Below are 7,618 nucleotides of genomic sequence, written 5' to 3'. Positions count from 1 at the left end.
CCTGCCCTGCTCCTACTCACTGTACATCCCAAGCCCTTCCCACAGTCCAAAGGCTTAGCTTCCCCTGAAACATATTCTAAAGGGTGTTTTGTGCTTCCTATCTAAACTTGTCTGTACAAGTTCCACACCCTGTGGGGGAAGGAAGAAAGAAATACCGGTCACCCCAATGGTGATTTTAAAATATCAGACTGGGAAGACTTCTTTTCCTTGCTCTCAGATAAGCATATTATGGTCTGTTGCCTTCCCAGCTCTTGAAATGGACCAGTTTCCAAAATCCCAAAGGGAGAATAAAGAACCCTCCAGTTTGGTGTTGGTGTGAGTCCAGGGGCACAGCTCTGTGGGTTCTGCCTGGTTGCAGAGCAGGAGTGTGTGCTGGGCACAAGGAGCAGCTGGTGCTTCCAAAGAGTCATAGCACATAGCCTGGCAGCTTTTTGTTCCCTGGGAGTTCCTTGAAAATGTCCTTTTAATTACAGAATTGTCCTTGATCTACAAGGAGTAACTTTGTGCATATTGACTCCCATTGTCTTCCTTTAGGCAGAAAACAGACAATCCAACGGCTATTGTTCAACCTGGAGATGTGCCAAGATTGGAAAGGGAGATAAGAAAATGAGTGTTTGCAGCTGTTGTTTGGACTCTGGGCACATCCCAGATGGAGAAAATAGAAGTCCTTTCCCATACTGGGCTCAGAAGCACTATTGCTGTCCAACAGGGATGCACCAACAGAGCTGTTGAGCTCTTCACTATCGTTCCAGAGCTGAACTTGGGTTCTGATCTGGTCATGTCCTCTTATAGTCAATGGACCTTCATGCAGAAGTTGGGTTACTTCACTGGAGAGTCAAAGACAGTGGATGTATTTTCAGTCTGTTGTCCACAGAAACTGGTGTGACCTAACTCCACCAGCCTGATGGCCACTCAGGCAACCCTGAACTGACTGGCATTCAGAATCCCAAAAGCAAAAGCAGGCAGTGTAAGCTATGGAGTGTACACACTGCTGGATAAAAGAACATCCTTCAAAGTCTCCCAAAGTAATCAGCACATTGGAAATGCCTTCCAGCACAGGCATTGCCAAGGAAATAAAAATTTGTGTTTTTTAAAGTGATACCAAAAGAACAAAAAAACCACCTCAAACATCTTTTAGTGGGAAAGTAACAGAAAGCTGCTTCTACTGTGTTATCTTCATGTCTGAAAAATTGAACCTACTTATATTGAACTCTATAATGCAGCTGTGCCTTGGGGGACTAGCAGGGGAAGATTCTGAAGAAGAAACATTATTTTTGAAGGATTCTAGTTTATGACGAATGTCTTATTTCTGACACTTGCTAAGTGTGAAGAGGCCCAGAAGTTAAATCCAAGAAAAGCCATAAGAAATTTCTTTACCTTGATAGGAAACGCATCAGCTTTTAGGAATTTGGCATCGATAACACCTATGTGTCAGATAGTTGGCACAGTTCTGACAGTGAAAAATCCAGAGCTTCTTGCCTTACTGTTGTGAACAGTCTCACTGCCTTGGGAAAAGGGATTAAAAACTCTACAAAGAACAGCACAGAAGGTGAGTCTTTGGGAACCATGCAATTTCAGGCTGATACATGATACTAGTTCTGAGATTACAGGAGTAAGCAGAGCCATGAGGTGAAAGGGAAGCCTCTACTGAACAGAGTGAGCTGTAGAAGTGTGTGATACAGAACATGTATTTCATTAGTTTGAATAAAAAAATTAAGGAAAAAAAGTATTTAGTTCATCTGACCAACTATTGCTTACCTACCCATGCCATCATTAGCTAACCATGCAACAACCATAGATTAGAGTAAGGTCGATTGGGAGCTTTAAATAAAATGAACGAAGGTTGGATTAATTTTAAAGGATAACATAGTACTAGTGCCACACATGGCAAATACATCAGATTGGAGTGATGGGGTGGTGGGATGGAAGAAAATTCGTACTGATCTGATAAGGACATCGGGGAAAATGAATGATCGAGCAGTGTGTCACAAATTATTGCCTATCACAAAAGATAGGCCTTTAAAATAAGTTCATTCTCACTAGTTCACCAGCTGATCTCTTGTCAAATTGTAAGCTATATTACTAATAGTTTTATGGGGAAACTAAACCAGCGAACACTGAGTTTCTACTGATTAGCCAAACTCCAAAGTGGGCAAAACCCTAGAGAGAGATTAGTTTGTTTAAAACAATTGAAGTGGGATGACCTCAACATTGGGAATCAGCAATTTCTAATTCTATTATCCCTCAACATATGTTGTTTTGGGGGAAATCACAAAGACTGGCTGATGAAAATGGATGTGTGCATCTGCTGGGCTGAAGTTAAGAGCTGTATGGGCACGCTGGGAAGTTGCAGAGAGGTCAGCCATTAGACATCACAATATGCACGTGCATCCACAAACACTTTCACAGGTGTGGCAAGGATATATTGTGCATTTTGATATAAGCCTAAGCATACCCACAGCTCTGAAAAATCAATTAAAAAAAGTAAAGAATTCTATTTCGCTACCTACATGTATTTCAGTTCTAGTGCAAGGAGTTCTCAGTGTTCTGATATTTGTTTTTAAATCTTTTACAAAATACGAAGCAAACTAAAGCCAGATCTACCAGAAAGCCCCAGATCCTACTGCAGTGCTAATAGGAAGCCTAACAGGCTGTTAGGTACTGATGCAATTCTTCTGACGTCTCAGTCTGCTTCCACCCAGCAGCTGTTCCAGTTGGTAAGACTCAAACGTCCATAATGTGAATAAGAAGGAGAAAGTTGCTGGAACTATAAATCACAAACAGCCAGTTTCCTGTAATTCCAGCATGCATTTATCAAGTCATGCAAAAATTTACCGAGTAAATAGCCAAGAAGGCTGTTGGCCAAGAAGGACCTCAACAAAGCAGCAATTTCAAAGTTAGGAGAAGCAAATAAACAGGGAAGGGACTGTCTTTTGTCTTGCAGTCATTACATCTAAATTTCCTCCTAAACAATGTAGTGCATGAGAATGTGCTGTGTCAGCCAGTGAATCGTACACATTTGCACCACCTACGCCACCAAATCAGTGCTCTCATCTGCTTGTAAAACAGTGTTTTGTAAACACAGCTTGCTAAACCTTTTAGCATTCTGGCAGAGATCATTTCATCTGACACTCAAATGCAACAAAATGTTGGACCCTATTCAGTCACAGTCGAGACCAGTTCTGGGGAGGAAACAGTGATGGATGTCTTCAACTGACAATGCACAATGGTTTAGGAAGATAAAATAAAATACTGCCAAGTTGGATAACAAAATTCTTAAACTTACAGAAGGAGTTTTGGAGACGAGCTTTTCAATAGCCACGTAGGTTTATGACTTCATGACCTTAGCTTTGTATTTCATCTGAAAAAACCCCACGATGATCTCTCTAGAACAGTGCTTCCTATCAGGATAGTGGGACATCACCTCACCAGTAATTGCTGGAGATTAGAAAGCCTTCAACATCATCCCTTCTTCATGCAGGTATTCTGGCAGGACCTGCTGGTCAGAGTAGCAGGTTTGCTAATCTCCCCTATTACCACATTCCGTGGTGATGCATGGCCATGGTCACAGAAGACGCTTCACGGTGCCAACTTTTTTGCACCTTATCCTGCTCTCACTCAGGCACTGCACGTACCATAGGAGACAGCATGGTTGTGGTGTGAAATGTGGGCCAAGGAGGAGTTCTGAGAGCACTTCATTGTGACTTGTTTTTACTGAGATAGACTAGATGAACATTATATCCCTAGTGAATGAGTTTATTGCAATGATTTAGGACTTTTTTTGTGTTAAGTTTTGTTAAAGGGAAACACTCAAGATCTTAGGCCAAGCAGAGTTGCACGCATGTATCTCAGAGAAGAGGTTAGATAGGCACATAACATTTGCACAGCTGAGGAATGTGTTATTCTGGGGAAAAAGATTATGGCCATTTCTAATCAAGAATCATAAAAGGTATCCTTGAGTCCCAGGGCCACCCCATGTTGCAGGGTCATGGAAACACCAGGTGTCCGCAGAAGTGTTTGTTTGGCAGTTTGTCGGCCTAGCCATGCCTATTTGCTGTCCAGAAAAATCCAACATAACAGACCATTAATACATCCAACCCCTATTTTTTGCAGTCTTTCCACATTCTGGCTGATAGAATCAATAACGTACCATTTCCACACATAGTGAGCAGTAGCTGAGTTGTTCTGATTTGATGTAAACAGGCCTGAGGGGCTTCTCTTTGGCGCACTTGTCACAGGGACCAAATACAATTGCTAAAAACGTCTGGTCGCACATCTTTGCAGTTCCTCAGAGCTGAAAGAGATGGAGAAGAAGGAAAGAGTGCATTCCAGTCCATTACAAAGCTTCCCACTAGTGCTGTGCTAGCTAACTCAGCCTAGGCTTATATAGACATCTGTAGGCTGGATAATCTCTTTCTATGACTAATCTCTTGAGTTTGATGAACTGTCACTATATACAGGACAGTCACATGCACAGCAGATTTGAATTTTATGAAGAAACATATAAAGCAAAATATACATATATATATAGACACACACCAGTATAATATGTGTTGTGCACATGGATTCACTACATGTGGGAAAGTACTTTTAATTTTTACTTAACTACTGTCAGCAGACAATAACCAGAAATGAGTAACAACAGCTGGACTTGTGAGAAACTCCACTGACTGATACTTACTGGTTTTCTGCTGCATTATTAAATAGTCAGTATTATGCAGTAATTTTAAAGCTGAAAGGATGGCCTAGGATTCAGCCAGCAGCAGCTGCAAAATATGAATATACTTCTTGAGCAGAAATTGATGCTTCACGCACACTGACTGCTGGGTCATTACAAACACCTTTTTGTTCTGAAGCCAGGCACCTCCACCATCAAAGCACCATCATCAACAGAGTATTAAAAGTCAGAGACAAACAAGAATAATAATTTTGTGTCATTTTTCTCTGTATATTTTTCATAGGGAAAACAGGATCTTCCACTGCTTCTAAAAATGGAAGCTTTTAGCATAATTTAGACATGTACATAAATAATGAATCTATGGTAAACCATCAGAAAAGGCAAGAGAGATTTAAATAGAAGAAAAGAAATTCAATGAGCTACGCCCTTTTTAGAATTTGTCTGGCTGGATGATACACAAACCAAAATTTGCTCTATTCTGCTGTTTATTCTTAAGCATTTCAGTGGATTACTTAAAAAATGAGATAATAAACCCAGAAATCCTGCCCACACTTAAGCCAATAAAAGTTTTGCTGTTGTCTCCAAGGGATGCATAACTTCATCCCAACATATGCAGGAAGAAATCTGTCCTGAAAAGAACTCCAGCACGTTAATGTAAAATTTGTGTGGAGCTTTCAGTCAGCTATGTGCAGTCAAGGAGGTTTATATTCCATTTGATGAAAAGCAGCAAATATGTCCTAAAGTTTTTAATGTATTCCTGTGCAAATGTGAGCCTGAGAAGACAAGCTGCCATCCTTTCAGGGAGCTTCTCTGTGCAGGTATTGCTCATGGCTTTGAAGTGACTGCAGCACGGGGCTCAGTTCTGCTAGATTGTTAAAACTGGATGTTCACAACCAGGAATAACCTGTTATTCCAAGGTTCCCACTGAAGGCAACTCATGTGATATAATCAGGGATTTAGATACTTGTGAAGCCATGTTGTATGGACAAAATATCATCAGTAGCTGTAGAGACTTTTGACAAGGATCTGTTAAGCTTGGAAGAAATACTGTGGGTAGAATTAATCTTTGATAAAGTGTGAGAATTTGCTGGAGTAACATACAGGCTGAATCATATCTGCTATCAGTATTTTACTTCAGATGAGATTATAACACATTACAAAATTTTGCTACAAGAGAAGCCATCAAAACTTCTGAGTAATTAAAAATCAATACATTATAATGACAGATTTGTATACTATTTTATAAAGGTACTTAAATGAAAATTATCTAAACCAATTACAATTTCTAGCATTATAGCCTGAAATTTTAACCTTACTAGGTTTTAAAGTTACATTAGGAATCTAAAAATAGTAGCATGGTGAACCATTAGGAAATATATTACAGAGAAATTCTGTACAAGAAACTTTTTGTTAAATAAGAAAAATCACTCACCTTTTCAAACAGCAAGAACCTGGAGAGTCTCAAGATGGCTAAATAAGCTAACGTAGAAAGACAACCTTCCTATTAAGTCTACTTAAAGTGTATTTAAGGCTCAGCCTCTCCAGTTGCATCACCTCAGATCAGTTACGTACTGATGATAAAGACTTTAATTCCCCTCCTTCAGAATACAGAATGAAGGACAGAAACTATTAGGCAAACTAGGTCTTACCTGCCTGTTCCGTACAGCAGCAATTTTTGGGCGATTTCCAAATATTAAGTTGAAGCGTACTGAGGAGGTGACTGACAATTGCTGGTTCCTCCTTGGTTATACTTTTTACTATTGACATAAATTTCAAATCAGTGAGATAAAAAATTACTGCTTTTCTTGCACTGTTTGAAAAAAATTGGGGCAAATTTATGAAAATATGTCTGAAAAATTTAAAAAGTGCTGAAGGTCACATCTACTATTAAGACTCTATGGAAGTCATTGAAATTATGCCTTTAGATGTTTGCATTTGATAGTCAAGAAGATCTGCGACAAAAGGAGGAAAAAAATTAGAATGAGATCTCAACCCACCAAAGATTTGGGTAGAAGTAACCCATCCTAATGTTTTTTATTAGAATATTATGGAAGCATAGGACTGAAAGCAACCACCTATGCTGCTGAGTCCTACTACCAGAAACTGCAGGAGTCGTGTCTAAACACACCCAAAAATGCCAAGAGCAACTCACACATCTCTCCATAAGCCATCTCATTGCTTTCCCACTGCAGTAAGGATCAGTATTCAACACTTGATGGTCCTTGTGGGTTCCTTCCAACTTCTGTGATTCTGTGATTTTCCCATTTGAATTGAAATAGCTTTCTCTTTTACTATCATTGTAGGAAAGTTAGCCTCAGTAATAATGCCTCTCCCATGTATCTGCCTTCACTAAAACTGCCCCTTATATTTAGAAGAATTACACAGAACAAAAAGAATTTTGTGTCTACATACTGGCTGAAGGCATTAATGTCAGCAAAAGCAAGGTTAAGTTCCTGAGAACATAAGGTAGACTTGATTATTTTTAACTTTTAAAAATACATCTTGCTGTTTGCATACAGTGTTAATAGCATACTTCACACAAACCTCTTAAAATAACTGAGCATGAAATTGTCAGAACGATTTTTTCTTTATCAACAATTGTTGTCATAAAGACATCCATGCCTTGATGCTTCTGTGTGATATGGATGAACGAGTGGACTGTGATTTTACTCATGTCATCTCCAGTAACTGTAAAAAAAAGCTATATACAAATTACAGCAACAAAGTTGCTTGCATTACAGTATTGCCAGAAATTCACGAGGAAGATACAGTGTTACAGCAAAGCAACTGGACTGTTAAATAAATACTTATGGTGCCATGCAAGACTGACAGTACTCACTAATGTTCACATAGTTGCAAGTAACTTCTTTCAAATCATTCCATACCAAGAACATAACCATTCATACAAAGCACTACAAATTGATTTAAAAGGTACTTTAT

The sequence above is a fragment of the Pithys albifrons genome, chromosome 13, assembly GCF_047495875.1.
Source record: "Pithys albifrons albifrons isolate INPA30051 chromosome 13, PitAlb_v1, whole genome shotgun sequence".
Lineage (NCBI taxonomy): Eukaryota > Metazoa > Chordata > Aves > Passeriformes > Thamnophilidae > Pithys > Pithys albifrons.
Note: the sequence above shows the minus strand (reverse complement) of the source record.